Source organism: Rhinolophus sinicus, chromosome 3 (genome assembly GCF_057876585.1).
Source record: "Rhinolophus sinicus isolate RSI-liver-muscle chromosome 3, RSI-T2T, whole genome shotgun sequence".
Taxonomy (NCBI): Eukaryota; Metazoa; Chordata; class Mammalia; order Chiroptera; family Rhinolophidae; genus Rhinolophus; species Rhinolophus sinicus.
The window spans coordinates 44417449-44435435 of NC_142503.1; the positions used below are offsets into that span (position 1 = coordinate 44417449).

The window sequence follows — 17987 nt, forward strand, 5'->3', positions numbered from 1 at the left end:
AAGTACCCAAGCACAGCCTGAATGTCTCTCTGGGTTGAGGTGACAGAGCCAGGAGTATAAGGTGGCTAAAATTTTTAGAGCAAAGTACCAGAATGGAGAGAGCTGTTCAGAGAGAGAACTCTGGAGAGCTTCAGGACACCCCTGAGTATTCAGCTGAGTACTGACGAACACATGAATGTGAGGAAAGTACCAGAAGCCACGGGAAGAACCATACAAAAGGATTAAAGGGAGCAGAATTCAGAGCAACCACAGAACAGGGAGCAGTGCTTGTTTCCACTAGCCAGAAGTGGAAAACCTCATAATTTGCAGGATGTTGGGTAGACTACCATATTAGTTTTGCATTACTGTGTAATCATTTACCACAATTTAGAAGCTTAAAAATAATACCCATTTGTTACTTCACAGCTATGAAGGTTAAAAGCCCAGGCAGGCTTGACTGGATTTTCTGCCCAGGGTCTCATAGGGTCAAAATTAAGGTGTCAGTTGGGCTGGGTTCTTATCGGGAGGATCTGGGGAAGAATCTATTTCCAAGGTCATTATGGTTATTGATAGAATTTGGCTCCTGTGGTTGTAAGACTGATGTCCCCACTGTCTTGCTGGCTTTTAGCCAGGGATAGCTCTCAGCTCTTAATAGCCACTCTCAGATCCTTTCCAAATGACCCCCTACATTTTCAAGCCAACAATGACACATGAAATCCCCATTGTACTTAGAATATTTGACCTACTATTCTACAACCATTCACAGAAAAGTATCAGGTTTGGAAAGCTCGAACTACTAAAAAACAATGACAAAGAGAAAATCTTGAAGGCAGCTAGAGAGAAAAAGCTACACTAAGTATAGAGAAACAAAGATAAGGATAAGAGTAGACTTTCATCAGAAACCACATAAGCCAAAAGACAATGCAGTAATGTCTTTAAAGTACTTTAAAACACCTCTCAATTCAGAATTCTGAACCCACAGAAAAGAGCTTTCAAAGAGAATGGAAGAAATAGAGGGTTTCTCACACAAACAAAAGCTCAACTAACTCATTTCCATTAGATCTTCACTACAAAGAAATGTTAAAGGAAGTTCTTCAGGTCAAAGATGTAAATTATCAGACAGAAATTTGCATCTTCACAGGAAATGAAGAGCTCTGGAAATGTAATAAATGATGGGAAACATAAAATTTATTTTTTCTTATTTTTAATTGCTCTGAAAGGTAATTATCTAAAGCAAAAACAGTAGCAATATATTGTGTGTTTAAAGCATATGTAAAACATATAACGAAACAAAGCACAGGAGGGAGGAATTAGGAATATACTGTTACAATGTTCTTATACGACAGATAAAATTGTTACCAAACTCAGGTTCAGTGCCACTTGCCGCCCCAACAGTCCAAAAAAATTAGAGTAACAGGGTTGGTGAGGAGAAAGGCATCCTTTATTCTAGATGTCAGCAGCTAGAGAAGATGGCAGACTGAGCCAATATGCCGATAAATGGGAAAGAACAAAGGAAAGCAGGCCTCATGGCTAATAGTTGAGAAGTGGTCCCCTGGGGTCTTCTGAGGCCTCAGGTCTGCCTCAGTGTTATCTTAAATCTCATTGTTTATTGCCATCTGTGAAGAAAAACTGCTAGGGAGTTGTGATCTTGGGTCCCAAGGTCCTGAGGATTAAAGAAGCTGCTCTTTTCGGTTAGGATGTTTGTTAATTAACAAGGGATGGGTAGCCTTGGAAAAGGGAACAGAGTTCTTCAGTTAATCAAAGGAGAAACAAAGAGAAAATAGATGAATATCAGGATGGACTAAACTGCAAACTAGCTAAGTTTAATTATATTATTTATCTACCAAATTTCACCCTTACAAAATGGTTAACATTGTTTGAATTCTGATTAATTAAATATGTATATTGTAAATCCTAGAGCAAAACTAGAAAGGTTGTTTTAAAGTGGTATAAATAATAAACTGCTAGTGGAGATAAAGATGGAGTCATAAAAAGTCAATCAAAAAGAGAAAAAAAAAGAATAGATGATACAAATAGGAAACATTTAGCAAGATAATAGATTTAAAACTAACCATATCAATAATTATATTAAATGTAAACTACCTAAACACATCAGTGAAAAGATAAAGATTATCCAATTAGATAAAAATCAAAATAAGACCCAACTATATGCTGCCTACAAAAAAGTCAACTTTAAATATAATTAATAGCTGGGTTAAAAGTAAAAGAATGGAAATAGATATCGCATGCAAATACTAATAAAAAGATAACTGGAGAAGTTATATTGATATCAGGAAAAATAGACTTAAGAATGAGAAATATTACAGGGACTAAAGTGTGACAATAAATGAGAAAGGAGCCAATTCTCCACAAAAACGTAATAATTCTGACTATGTATCTAAGTGACAATAGGACTTAAAATATACAAAGAAGAAATAGACAGATCTACAATTATTTTTGAAGTTTCAACACTTACCTTTCAGTAACTGATAGGAAAAATGGACAGAAAATAAGGATATAAAAGAGACTAGCAACACAACCAACCAACTTGACCTGACTGACATGTATAGGTCACTTTATCCAACAACAGTAAAATACACATTCTTCTCAAGTGGACATGGACTGTTCATCATGATAGACCACATTCTGTGCCATAAGACAAACCTTAACAAATTTAGACGAATAGAAACTGTACAACATTATGTTCTTTGAAAATACTGACATTAAACTACAAATCCAAAACAAAATATTATCTGAAAAATTTGCAAACATTTGGAAATTAAACAACATACTTCTAAATAACCCATGAGTCAAAGAAGTTTTCAAATTTTAAAATATTCTGAACTCAATGAGAGGAAAATATAACATCAAATTTTGAAAATTAAACATACACCTACCATACAATCCAGCTATTCCATCAATGAGAAAAGAAAAAAAAAAAAGAAAACGAAAACTATGTCCATGTAATGAATTTTACATGAATGTCCTTAAACTCTTTATTGTAATTGCCCCAAACTGGAAATAACACAAATATCTATCAAAAGTTAAATAAACAAATTTTGGTATATACTCACACAATGTAATACTACATGGAATCAAAAGAAATAAACTATTAATACAAATTAAAAAATGGGTGAATTTCAAAACTATTATGCTGAGGGAAGTAAGCAAGGCAAAATGGAATATATACTATATAATTCCATTTATATAAAATTCTAGAAAGTGTAAACTAATCTATAATGATCAACCAGTGGTTGCCAGGGGATGGAGGGTGGAGTGTGAAGGGGAGAGGAGAAGATATAATAAAGGGACCCAAACTTTTTGAGAGTGATGGCTATATTCACTCTCTTGATTACAGTGATAGTTTCATGGGTGTATGAATATGTCAAATGTATCAAAATCGTAATATGTGCAGTTACGGTATGACAACCTCAACAAAACTGTTAAAAACAAAAATGAGTCAGGGAAATTCATGTGAACTTGTACAATTTTAAGTTGACTTCAGAAAATATCTTGCTAAATTTAGGATCTCACCATAATGAACCTCTACCCTCCACCCTATACCTTCCTACCACACATCAGAATAAATACGGAGGATTTTATCAAAGCTGGACTTCATAAAACTTTGTTTGAATGTCTAGAGTTTAAACTGATGTTACCAGCTTTAAAAAAAATCTCAAAGGGGGAAAGCCTTAAAGGTAAACATAATCCAAAAGAATAACTATCATTCTTAACTTGTACATTTAGCATCTTTCAGCCTATTAATGACTTCTCCCTCTGGACCATAATTACCAGCAGTGGCATCAAGTTTTCTCTTTTCCATTGTGCCATAAAGTCTTTTTTATAAAATTGTCTGGATTCACTATTAAGATGCTGTGTTACCTCATGATGAAGTAGTTTTCACTTTTTATTTATGATAAAAAGCTCAGACTGGACAGTTTTATCACTGATTATCCCACATCTAGGGAAAAAATCATCTCATATTTGGCAGCAAGAACAGCTAATAACTTGTTTTAATAGTGCAACAGGCCTTGCCTGCTAGGGGGGCACACCCCAGCTTTAGGAGGGCTTAGGACGCATGAAACTCATACATCACCCTGACTCACTCAAATAATACAATGAGCCAGGCCATGAAAACTTAGAGGAAAATGTATAATTTTGCAGTCTATCTGCATCTGTTCAATCATATTAGCATTCATGAACAATAAATTGAATATTCTAATGATATTTGCCATTCCTGGTTTTCAGTTGATTTCCTTAAAGAATTAGAGTTTTTGTTTTCCTCATTTCAGAGACTATTAAGAACTGTTCTCTACTTAACTAAATCCAGGGTTATGAATGCTTCCTCCTAACAAAGCAGGCCCTATGCCCCTTCAGCCATTTGACAATTTAAGTTGCTAAGAAAATCATGCTTTTCAGCTTAGTGATGGAGCTCAGGCCTCAGGAGCATCTGAGCTTGCAATCCTACCTTTCACACAGGAAGACTCCCTGGTCCCCTCATGCTCTTCAGCTCTCATTGTTGGATGGCCAAGGAAAGAGTTTGTGTTCAGTGGTCACACAATCATCCTTGGCAAGTTGTTCTCACCATTTGGAACCCCAAGAGTCAAAGGCATATTTCATCTCTTTTGTTTATTGTTACTCCTGAGCTTTGTCCCATAGTTTGTTGTAGTTACTATTCTTATTATTCTAAAGCAAAAGGAAGTTGCTATTGTCTGCTTTTGGTTGAATTTCTTTAGCTTGTTCATTCTGCTGCCACATTATTAGAGGCCCCAGGAAAACACTGTTTGTATTTATCTTCTCCTGAATGTCAGCTTCGCCTGGACCCTGGCTGTTCAACTAAGTGGAATTTTCCAGTACAAACATCCCCCAGTCCTCTCATCCTTGATTTGGCAGCTAATTGACCTGCCATCCTTCACTCTGCATAAGTTATTTGCAATGTTGGGGAAATTTCTGAAAGTAAAATAATGAGGCCTAAAGTCAACACCTTTTAAAAGAAATTCTAAGTTGTCCTCTCCACTTTACCAGAAAGGCAGCACTGAAGTGACTTGGTAGTAAGCTCTGTCTCCATCTTCTTGAAGAAGGAATTCCTTTGGCTGGGTATCTTAGAGACAGAAGCAGGCATCTTCTTCAGAATGCTCCCTTAGGTGCTCCTGCATGCTTTTCTTATTGGTATTACTAGAATCAACCACAGACTGCTTGCTCAGAAGTTTATCAGACATTTGTACCACTCTAATTTAAAATTTACTTACAACGTATTTGGCCAATACTTAAGAACTATCACTCTGCTTACATTGTACAACTGCCTTACCAGCACTTGTTGGCCTATCTCAATTTCTTTTATGAGAGAAATAAATTTCTACCATGATACCTGGATTTAGATTTCTTAATCCCTGGTCCTAACACCTGGAAACTGTGTTACCCTGGGTAACAAAGTTCCTGCAGGTATGATTAAGTGAAGGGTCTGGAGATGAGATTATTCTAAATTATGTAGGTGGATCCTAAAAGCCATCACAAGTGTTTATAAGAGAGAGGCAGAGGGAGATTAGATACACAGAGGAGAAGGCGATGTAAAGACAGGAGCAGAGATCTGAGTGATGTTGCTGGCAGCTTCCAGAAGCTGGAAAAGACAAGGCACAGATTCTGCCCCACAACCTCCTGCAGGCCAGGGGGACTGATTTCAGAGTTTTGGCCTCCAAAACTGTGAGAGAATAAATTTCTGCTGTTCTAAGTGAAAAACAAAATTGAACAAAACAAATATTTAAGGACTATTAGAACAGGAGACAGAGCCAGGATTATCTGAAACTTCCATTTCATGTAGGGATTCCATGATAACATGTAGGACAGCATCACTCACTGAAACTTGAGTGTCTCGGACTAAATTTGTCCCCGATATATGTAGAATCAGTGACCTCACTGCACAGCTGTATTCCTGAAACACGTAAGAAATGCAGTTTGGCCATCACTGAGAACAGGGCCAAGCAGACATTTGTTAAGAGAGGGTTAGTCTGGGTGATGAAATCAGAGGCAGGGATAACTCACATCCTTAACACAAATCAGTGGGCCTGCCTTTCATTAATTTACTGAAACTTTTCTTGACCCTATTTATATTTTCAGCCCTATGAACTCTTGGGGGAATGAATCTGAGAACCACTGTCTAAGAGGATTGATTGTGTTGCCTGGAGGGAAATAGAAATGGAGTGAGGATGAGCATTCAGGCAGAATACTGTGCTGTAACCCAGATCAAAAGGCTCTCTGAGCCAACCCACATTTGGCCAGGCCCAGCCTCGGTGGGCAGAAGGAAACATACAGCTCTCACCCTGTCAGCTGTGTTTTCCATCTTAATTTAAAATTCACACTGAAGCTAAAGCTAATCTGCTCAGCTGGGCTATGCAAGCCCTTAACCTTTCTCATTTAGAAAGGGCTGTTTGACATCTTTCTGGAAAAAATTAGTTTCTACTACCTGTGAAGTTGCTTTGTGCTGGTTGGTGTTCATGGTAAATAAAACAGGTGTGGTTCTTAACACGTGGAGGATTCGGTGGGTAAAAGAAGCAAAAATAGGCAGACAAACACAAAGAAATTTACAGTAGATATAGGAGATGGAATAACTATGCAGAGACATTTAAAAAGGGCCTGTGGCTTTCTTGTTCTAAATCTGGCAATACTAAGAAAGAGACGGGCAATTTGCTACAAGAGGAAAGTTCATATTGGGCACCACATTTTTAAAACAGTCTTATATGGAATGTTAAATGGGTGAAATAAAATAAAAATAACTACAATGGAAATAAAAGAGGTGGAAGGAACTGGGGTTCAGGGTGTGTGTGTATGGGAGAGGAGAAGACAGGGAGGAAGGATTTAGAGGAACAGAGATTTCTGGTAAAGATCTTAGGTATTTGGGTATATCTGGGCACCAGGATTTTTCAAAGCTGTCCAGATAATTCTACCGTATTTCCCCGAAAATAAGCTCTAGCCAATCAGCTCTAATGCATCTTTTGGAGCAAAAATTAATATAAGACCTGGTATTTTATATTATATTATATTATATTATATTATATTATATTATATTATATTATATTATTATATTACTATTATTATATTATACTATACCGGGTTTTATATTAATTTTTGCTCCAAAAGATGCATGAGAGCTGATTGTCCGGCTAGATCTTATTTTCGGGGAAACACAGTAAAGTGCAGCCAAGTTTCAGAACCACTGATCTATATCACCCTACAAATGGATATCAGATTAAGCTTTCAATTATTTTCATTTTATTGTTTCCTCTGTTAAAAGATCTCACATTGATTCCTTATCAATTATTGGGTAGGTATCATCTCTTCTTTCATTTACTCTTTTAACAAATGACCTGCAATAGCCATAGACAATTACTGCTCTGAGTCTTAGGCTTTAACTTGTAATAAGAAAATAATACCTACTTGTAGCTTAGGCTTAAAGAGAAAATGAGCCAATGTTTACAACGCATGTCACACAGTGCTTGACACACAGAAAATACATGTAACTAGCGGCAATTATTATACTATTAATAACTCTTATTATTCTCCAACAGGTGATTTTGCTGCTGTCTCCAGTCTAGCCCTGAAAGCATCAGGCTCATGGCTTCTGGATTGTTGCTCCTTCTGCTCTTTTCCCAGGTATAGCCCTGCTCCTTTTCGTCTAAGCTCTGCCTATCTGAAATTCTACCTCCTTGAAGTCTTTGAATGAACAATCTCTCCATATGCTTTGTCCTAAACAATCCCCCACCCACCACCACCATTTTGGCATTCTTAAAGACATTTTTTTGTCCTCAGTCTAAGTTGGTCTTGAATTGTCTCTTCATTTTACTATGCATGTTAAGCATTATCTCTGAATTTATGTTGTAAATTCCTTGAGATCAGGTATTGGGTTGTGTCATCCTGTGTGTACCCATAGATGCTCATGCATAGCCCATTTACCCTGTTAAGTTAAAGAGCCATTCACATCTAAGAGACACCCAGCAGACTGCAAGCTCCATGAGATGAGGGCAGGGGACCTGTGTATGGGATTCATCTAAGCCTCCGAAAGACCTGGAATAACACCTAATACATAATAGGTGTTTAGTTTGCTAGGGCTGCCATAACAAAGTACCACAGACTGGGTGATTTAAACAACCTAAATTTATTGTCTTACATTTCTTTTCTGTTTTCTTTTTTAACTAAAGTTTATTGGGGTGACAATTGTTAGTAAAGTTACACAGAATTCAAGTGTACAATTCTGTAATACATCATCTATATATTGTCTTCAATTTCTAAAGGCTATAAGTTTGAAGTCAAGGTGTTGGCACAGGGTTGATTTCTTCTAAGACCTCTAACCTTAGTTTACAGATGGTCTTCTCTCCTTGTATCTGTGTCTAAATCTCTTCTTCTTATAAACATACCAGTCAGATTAGATTAGGGACCATCCTAATGGCCTCATTTTCTCTTAATTACCTCTTTAAAGACCTTCTCTCCAAATATAATCACATTCTAAGGTATTGGGGATTAGGGTTTCAATGTATGAATGGGGGGACACAATTCAGCCCATAGCGTGCTCGATAAATATGTGAATGAATGAATTCCTCCTGCCCAACATGTCCTTACCACCTAATCCAGTGTTACTGCTTAGTGTAGTCTGACATTTATTAAGCAACTATTATGTTCCTGTCTTAGGTGGTTGTTGTAGACAAATGAGTAAGCTATGATTTCTGCCTGAAGGGACTTACATTCTAATGGAAGAAACCACTGCACACAGTTTCAATAAATGGAAAATAAATTAAGTTAACAGTGTGCACAGGGGGATATGTAAGACAGAAGAGAACCATCTAGCCCAACAAAGAAGGCTTCCTTGAGAAGATCATTTCTGAAGTGAGTTTTGAAAGATGCATGACAAATTTATAGGAAAAAAACACAAGAAGGAATTGATTTTAGTATTAGATGGTTATACTATCTAGAGTGGTAAATGGATTTAAGGTAAGGGCAGTATTAGAGGCAGGGAAAAGAAGAAAGAGATAATTACAATAGTCCAGGTGAGAGATGAAGAGGGTAGAAATTTGGCCAGTGGTAGTCAGTGCAAAGAAATCAGCAGGTGTGAGAAACATTTGCAGGGTAAAATCTATAGGCCGTATCGGTTAAATGAATATAGAGAAACAGAGGTATAGGGCAGCTAAAAGGGAAGAGTGTTGAAGAATTTGTGGCTATGTTTTAAAACCACCACAATGAGCAGCACATGGGAACTTGTAAGAAATGCAAATTCTCAGGGTTCACCCTAGACCCACCAAATCAGAGTCTCTATGGGTGGGACCCAGGAATCTGTGTTTTAACCAGCACTGCAGGTGAGTCTGGCCCTGCTATTAATAAGAAGCCCTACTCTAAAGATAAGAAACATTCTCTTTGTATCCAGGAATAAATATCTTCCTTTGTTTCTTTTTAATAACTCTCATTGAATTATTCATTCCCCAGTCCTTGCTGAATATCCCAAAACCGATTAGTTGAGGGGAGGGAGAAGTTAGTTGGATTATATATGTGTGTGGGAGGGAAGTGAAGGCAGGGAGGAAATTCCCAAATAAAAATGCTATCTATGCATCAAAAGATTTTCTGAAATCTGGCATTCATCTTTTATATACTCAAATTTAATATATGACCAAGCTTTGGGAAAATGTTTTTCAGTAAGGACACCAATTGAAAGAAAATATAAGTGCATCATAGGAAAAGGTTCCAGACTGGGGAGCAAGATTTTGAAAGCACAATTTATTTTTGATCATCCAGTGTGTTACGCATGCCTACTGAGAGGATGCACTAAATAACTAGTCAATACCTTAATCAATGTTTTAGTGGAACCCCACGGTAGAATCAATAATGGCAACCCCAATGCAATGACCTTTGGAGCTCACAACTCTGCTGTCTTACAGGTTATTCTCAATCAACTTAATAGAAAATGTTCGGGTGCAAAACCAAATGGTTCGATTCCTGGGAAATCATTAGTAGTTAAGTAATTAAACAATCACTCACTTATTAACTTTTCCAGGTACTTTGGTCACGCTTGACAATACCAAGATTGCCTGGTAATTATATAAATTATTCCTTTCCCCATTTAGTAGTTACCCAAAAAATATATTTTCATGAAGATACAGACAGGAACATAACCTTCTAAGCATGGAGGGTGAGAATTAGGTGCTACACTCTCCCAAGGACGAATGCTAATTCAGAACATATATTGGGAGCAAGCAGCATGGAGTGATGGAAACAATGATTTGTTTGAAGTACATGAAATTTTAATAAGGATGGAGATTTAATAATTATAAATAATAAAGTTATTGTCTTTAAAAATAAAATTTAAAAAGAAAGAAAAGATCTGGATTAAGAAAAGAGCACAGGTATCAAAACTCAGAATGTTTTGGTTCAATTCTTGATTCTGCAACTTACTAGCTATGTGACCTTGGGTATGCTACTTAGCTGCTCTGGGCTTCAGCATTTTCATCTTTAGAAATGTTTATCTCAAAAGGTTGCTTCCATATTAAAAGAGCTATGGGATGGCTGGTTAGCTCAGTTGGTTAGAGCATGGTGCTGATAACACCAGGATTGCCAGTTTGATCCATGCATGGGCCCGTGGGAGCTGTGCCCTCCTTAAAAAAAAAAAAAAAAAAACTAACAGATGCAAAGCACTTTTAGCATGCCTGTCAAGAGGAGTACTCAATAATACTAACTTTTTGTTGTTGTTACTATTATAGCTTTGGACTCAGCTCAGATCAGAATTCCAATTCAGATTCTTCTACCTATTTTCTACATGGCCTTAGACCAGTCATTCACCTCTGTAAGCTTTGTTTGTTGGTTAGTTTTTAAGATATGTAAAATGGGGACAAGAATATCTATCATGTAAGATGTTGTACACAGAGTAGACACTTAACAAATGATGGCTATTTCACCTTAGCTCTTCAGAATGGATTTTATCTTCTCCATCAATTTGTCTTAGTCTTCTCTGTTACTTAGGCTCAGTTTGGTCATTAGTACTGCCCTGTCCACAATGGGACTGGCAGAGAGCCCTCTTCTTAAAGAAGAGATATTTTCCTCATTTTGTGTGTTTGTTGAAAGGTCATCTTACATAATCCTGCCCTCCAACTGTCCTGAAACCACAGCATGGGGACCCCACAATCCATGCAGAAAAAGACAAAGTCATGGAATGAGAGGACAGAAATAATCTCAGACACATTTTTAGATGTGCCCCCATTTTCATCAACACAGTCTCTGTCTTATTAGAATGAATCCTTAGCCATCTGACTTTCATCCAAGCCTCAGATTCAGTCAGGCACAAATAATGAGACAATATGATCAGAAGTGGATAAAGAGAATGATATAAAAATACAAAATCACAAAAGAAAAGGTGATTAGATGGCTATCTTATTTTGTTTGTTGTTTTAACCTCTATATGGAAAAACCACAACATAAAAAATTAAATGTCAAATGATACATGGAAAAAATATTTGCAGTAGGTATAGCAAAGTGTCAATGCCCATAATATATTTTTAAAAACACCTGCAAATCTTTAATATGAAAAAGATCAGTATCCCAATGCAAAAAAGAATGGGCAAAGAATATGAACAGGACATTTACGAAAGAAAACGTGAAAAGGATAGATGAACAGACGAAAAATGATTGAATTAGTAACAAATAAAAGTAAATTAAAACAATATAATTTCATCAGATAGCCAAAGGTTTTATAAACTGAGGCTTCCTAGTGTTGGTAGAGCGTGGGAAAATGCTACTTTACATATTACTGATTAAACATTCCAGAAGGGCAATGTGCATTTGGCAAGACATATCAAAAATTTAATGTGCATATCATTTGATCTAGTAATTCTACTTTTAGGAATTTATCCTGAGACAAAAGATGTATATAAAAGGATGCTTCTTACAGAATTATTTATACTAGAAAAAAACATTTTAAACTACCTAAAAATCAATTAATAAGACATCAGTTAAAAACAATAATGAATTAATGATTTAGCCATACAAAAGAAAACACACTTCCATTAAATATACCACAGAAGCAGATATGTTGATATAGAACTCTGTCCCTAGGATGGGGGGTGGGGTGGGGTAGTGATCCAGGCAGAGAAACCAGCTTGAGCAATGGCCCTATAATGGGGTGATGCTTACTCTGTTCCTTATATGTTCATGTATCGTTTGAAATTTTAATGAGAAACATGAGTCATTTTCACAGTTAAAAATAGCTAATCACGATATTGTCATTTAAACACTTCAAAAAGAAAGAAAAGATCCGGATGAAGAAAGAGGCATACTGCTTGGCTATTAGACTTGGGCATTCACAGTTTATTTCTTGCAAATAGCCCTTGCTCTGCTGTCCGAGGCTGTGAACAAGGCAGCCACCGCTCGCTGCCAGCGGTTGCAAAGGGAGCTGACACAATCAAGGGGTCAGCAAAAGTGCTCGCTCAGGGCTCAGAGAGAAGCCTTCCCACCCCCAGCCTTGCATAGTCTGGGCTGCCCCTCCATGGCAAGGTACTTTCTTCCCTTCTTCAACCACCTGGTAGCAGCACACCACTCATTCTTCAACATCCAAGTCAAACTTCACCTCCTCTAGAAGCCTCCCCAGTCTTGATGCTTCTCTTCTGTGTTCTTCACAACTCTCTTTATACCTCTTTGTCACTGTCTCTCGTGGCCTCTAAATGACGCATTCACTTGCCTATCTCATCCATTCATGTGAGCACCTGGATAGCCGGAAGTATGTTTCATTAAGCTACCATTTCCAGGTCCAGCCTATCATCTGAGACATAGCAGTAGCTCAATACGTGCTTGCGGATGAACCAGCACACAGTAGCTGCTTTCCTGTCCCCTAATAAAACTCACACACCCCCAAGTTCTCCTGCAGCTGGCTTGGCCTAGACCCCCAGCTGGGCCAGACCCCCAGCAGACACCCATTCACATGGGGACATCCATGTCTGAGGGATAGAAATGGTGTACCTCCCATATATCATGGAGGCTATGGGATGCCGTCCTCCTGTGTCTTCTGACGACCTATACCTTTCTTTGTTCAAACAAAAACAAGATGGCAGACCAATTTAAAGTTGTGACCAGACATGAAAGCTTTCGCAAGGAATAGACAGTATGCCTCCAATCCACATTTTACCAGTGGGTGGGTAACATTGGAAGCCTCTTGCATCACACCAAGCCTCACCACCATGCACCCCACATTCGTATAGTCTTCCTCTGAACCCCTCGGCATGGACGTCCAGGTGGGTTTATGCCAAGTAAGCACTGGGCAGCCTAAGGTATGCAAATGTCACTGGACAAAGAGGAATAATGAAAACTGGGAAGTTACGTGTGCCAACCGATTGGCAACATCTTTATCTCATTCTGTAAGTTTTTCTCCTAGGTTTAGCAGGAATGCACACACTAAGCTGTTCCACCTGAGCTGAGGTTTAAAATGCTGCTTCCTTGGAATCAGAACTGTGGGAAATGATATTTCCATTAACAACAAGAAATGGTGTTGGAACAGTGTCTTTCCAGCATTTCAAAAGGCTGACAGGGTTCAGGGGTGAGGTTCTCAAGAAGTACATGGGCAACATTCAGCTTCTAGTTTATTCTCTCGCCTCCACCGCCCATGCCTAACAGAGACTTGACTTCTGAGAATATATTTTATGGAAATAATCCAAGATATGGGAAGGGGAGTCTTGCATTATTTATATAAGACAGGAAGGAAGGAAGGAAGGAAGGAAGGAAGGAAGGAAGGAAGGAAGGAAGGAAGGAAGGAAGGAAGGAAGGGCAGAAAAGGTGGAGGAAGGGAAGAAAAGAGGGAGGGAGGGAAGGAGAGAGGAGAGGAAAGGAAAGGCCTAAAAGCCTACCATTGAGAGATATTTAAATAATTGATTGACTTCTACTAAAGAGATTATTGTGAATCCATTAAAATGATTTTGAAGAGTAGGCAACAACATGGAAAATGCTTACTATGTGACTTTAAGAGGAAATGCAGAATACGAGTATTATTATAACCACACAAATTCGGAGGAGACAGAAAGGAATAAAGATAAAAGTAAAACAAAAAATTAATAATCTAATCACCCAGAGAACTACTATTAACATGAATATTTTCTTCCAGTCATTTTTCCAATCATGTACATATATAAACAAACACTTATTTTAATAAAATAAAGTGACCTCATGCTATGTAGTTATTTTCATATCCTACTTTTGCTATACAGCATTTTATTCATGAGTATTAAATAGTCTTTAAAAATATTATTTTCAATACTTGCACAGAAGTCTGGCATGAGAACATCCCACAATTTATTAGGTTGAACCATACAAAAAGCTGTTTTGCAGGTCAAAATTTGTCAACTCGCAGTAATTTCATATGGATCAGCTTAATATTTACCTAATTTCCAGTTGGAGCACTTGGGTTATGCTAATTACTCACAATGAAGTCAGTTTAAATAAATATTTGGTGTCTCTTCACTTTTTTATTTGGATAAAATTTCTAAAAGAAATTTCTAAAAGAAATTTTTAGATAAACATATTTTGTAGATAAGCATATTTTTAAGGTTCCTCAAATATTTTTCCACGTTGCTCTTCAGAAAACTTGTAACAATCGACATTCTCATAGCAGTGTTTGTCATTCCATTTTTGCTATACCCCAAATGCAAGAAACTCCTTATAGTTTCTTTATAACACATAATATTTTAGAACAAATTGCCAGTTTTCATTTCTTTACACTTAAGATAATTATCCTCGCAGAACAGTTGCGAGTGATTTATCTCATCAAAGCTTGCTGGTGTCAAGAAAAAAAAGAGTTCCTGTTGAAACCCTCTCTCTGGGCAGATCAAAACTGGAAATCAGATCTGAAGTCTGGAGTGAGACACATGGAAGATAGGTTCTGGGGCAAAGTAAACACACAATGGGCAGAAATAGGGCATTTGATTTTCCAGAGCTAAGTTCGGAATTCCCAAGGTCAGAGTGTAGAGAAGTGATGGAAGCCCACCAGTTCAGGCTGGAACAGTGTGAAGCACAGGGCATGATCATCATTAAAAGACCATGCTGGACATCTTTGGTGTCTGGGTGTAGCCAGTGGTGTCTCTATCTCTGGCAGAGTAACCTCCACATCCCAGTCAATATTCACTTCATACCTGTTACAAAATCATATGACAACATGGTGTTGGATGATGGGAAAAGTCTGGGAGATGAGAAATTATAAAAAGATGGGAGACATATAAGTTAAATGGCAGCCCTCCTAGGAGGATTTCTACTAGCTCTCCTAATGTAAGCAACAAATCACCCACTGGTTCAAATATCCTTGCTCATTCTGAATACCACCTGCTCCCCCAGACAGAGAATATTGGGAGGGCTACAGAGGCTTGCAAGTCCCAATATAGCCTGGTGGCTGCCGAAAACCTCTGTAAACTGTTCTCAAAGAATGACTTCATTCTCCAGAAAACAATCTAAAGAAAAGGCAGAAATCTTCTGGCCAAAGTGAGCCCAGGCCAACTGAAACATCAAGCTGAGTAAAAATATGGAGACCTTTCAAGGGGAGGCTCCATAATGAGCAGTTGCAAAAGCTTCTTTGCACCATGGCAAGTCCCTGGTTCCCAATAAAACTTCAGATCCTCCAAGTTTGTTTGAATGGGGACTTCTCTAGGAGAACACAGAGCTCTCTGGGAGCTTTTCAAAGACCGTTTTACAGATGGCCACCACAGCAAGTACACCATCATCAGAGATACTTAAACCAGCAAACTGGCTTGTTCTAGCCCATGAACACACCTAGATCTAATTTTCTGTCTCCAAGTTCATTGGCTATAAGGACTTGCAAGCTGTAACCATTTTGTTTCACACATCACCAGAAACTAAGTATCATACTTGTCAAAAACGAATAAATTGCTTTTGAGCTGTGGGCCAGGGTCTGGAACTGACCCTAGTCCCTGTAAAATTCTCCTTCGTTTGGGCCTCTCAAATTCCTGTCCTGTCATGGAACAGTCAGCAATAAAAACAGATAGGAGACAGACAATGGGCCCTGAGGTTTCATAAAAGATCAAGAAACTACTTTCAATTCTCTTAAAAACATTCCTCCTCCTACTTCTGATTCAAAACTCATGCATACAGAATAAATGTATGCCCCATATAGAACTTCTCAGTTATGTATAACTTTTCCTTTTATACTTTCTCTTCATATAGAAGTTTAAACCAGTGGTTCTTGTATTCTTTTCATAAGTACTTCTTTGGGCATCTGACATAGCCCCACAGATAACCATTTCCCACAGCCACCATTGGATTCATGTACATTAGGATGACTTTCCCTCTTCCCACTATGTAGCCAGTAGTAGAGAACTTTATCCGAGATGGGCTGTGAGGGTTTTGAATTCCTGGAAGACCCACTTAAAGTCTTAGAGGATATCACTGAGCTAATACCAATTTTCAAAAGCCTTGGACAAATCTTCTTTCACTTGTTTTGGAATGTTACATCACAGAATCCAGACTAGACCCCTCAAATATTGCTAATGATTTCGAAGCAGAATTATGTCTAAAGTATTTTTATATTTTGTGTTTATGTTTAACCTGTTGACAGTTTTCTGGTGATTTTTTTTACAAGTGAAACCCATGGTAAAGCTTGACTGACTTTATATTTTGTTCCAAATATACTCTTATGAAATTTTGAAGTTTCATGGGAAATGAGCAGATCATATTATTTCCATTTTATAAGAAAAGAAATTGGCTATATTTTAAACTATTTTTCCACTTCCAGTATGACCAACAAAGCTCATACCAGACCCTAGCCTCCAACAGATGACTATAAACATGGACAAAATATACAAACAAAAATTAAATATCGAAAGGTTACTAGAGCGTGAACTCAATCAGGCAATTCTGGATCAGAGCTAAGGTTCAATAGAAGGGATTGGTACAGGGTGAAATAACAATTTTTATGCTTCTGCAGGCAGGCTGGTCAGTGTCACACAGGGTGACTAAATCTCTAATAGAAAAGTCAATTTTTTTGAAGAAAATGACCAAAGAACAGAATTTGGGGCAACCACAGCTCCTGGAAAGTGAAAGGGAAATTTCAGAAAGAAGTGATAGAGAGAGGGAGAGCCCAAATCTTGTGCCTACACTCTTTCCAAGTATCTGGGTGACCCTTGAATCATACATACATATGGTAGACTCCAAGCACCTTAGCAAAGAAAAAAAAAAAATACACTGAGGCTTGAGCCACCACATAAGAGACAGACTCTGTAGTTTGAGTCACCAAGTTAATTGCCTGCTGAAACAAAAAAATATAATGGCATTCAGAGTTTCTATGACCAATTATTCACTATGTTCAGGATATAATCCAAAATTTTTCACCATATAAAAAACTATCCTTGCAAAATAAAGAAAAATATTCTCCCAATAAATGAAAAGAAGGAAATCTCTGCTGAGAAATAGAAAGTATTTTTAAAAACTAAGTGGAACTACTACAACTGAGAAATACTATATCTAAAGTTAAAAATTCACTGATTGTGCTTAATAGTAGATGGAAAATATATAAGAATCAGTAAACTTGAACACATAAATAGAAATTACCCAATCTAAAAAAGGACGTAGGGAAAACAGAGGAGAGCCTCATAAACCCATGAACCTGTAGAATAATAACAAAAGATCTAACATGTATAATTGGAGTCTCAAGAGGAGCAGAGACAAAAGTGGGCATTAGAAATATTTAAAGTATCAGAGGGTAAGGGGGGAGGAGTGTGGTAGATGAGGGTAAAGGGGATCAAATATATGGTGATGGAAGGAGAACTGACTCTGGGTGGTGAACACACAATGGGATTTATAGATGATGTAATACAGAATTGTACACCTGAAATCTATGTAACTTTACTAACAACTGTCACCTCAATAAATTTTAATTAAAAAAAAATCCTCATCAAAAAAAATATATTTAAAGCTATAATGGTTGAAAATCTTACAAATTTGGTATGAGACTTAAATTTACAGATTCAAGAAGCTCAGTTAACTCCAAA

At 37.4% G+C, this 17987-nt stretch overlaps 2 long non-coding RNA genes across 3 annotated transcripts in view; one reads left to right on the forward strand and one right to left on the reverse strand.

Annotated features, from left to right (window-relative positions):
* LOC141570698 (uncharacterized) overlaps nt 1-17987 on the reverse strand; it is a 444094-nt gene that overhangs the window by 247907 nt on the left and 178200 nt on the right. The gene's annotated exons all lie outside the window — the stretch shown is intronic.
* Nucleotides 1-17987, forward strand: part of LOC148758481 (uncharacterized) — a 46285-nt gene that overhangs the window by 6707 nt on the left and 21591 nt on the right. The window contains exon 2 of the long non-coding RNA XR_016020627.1: nt 7542-7626. This is a non-coding gene — a long non-coding RNA (uncharacterized LOC148758481). The remainder of the gene's footprint in view (nt 1-7541; nt 7627-17987) is intronic.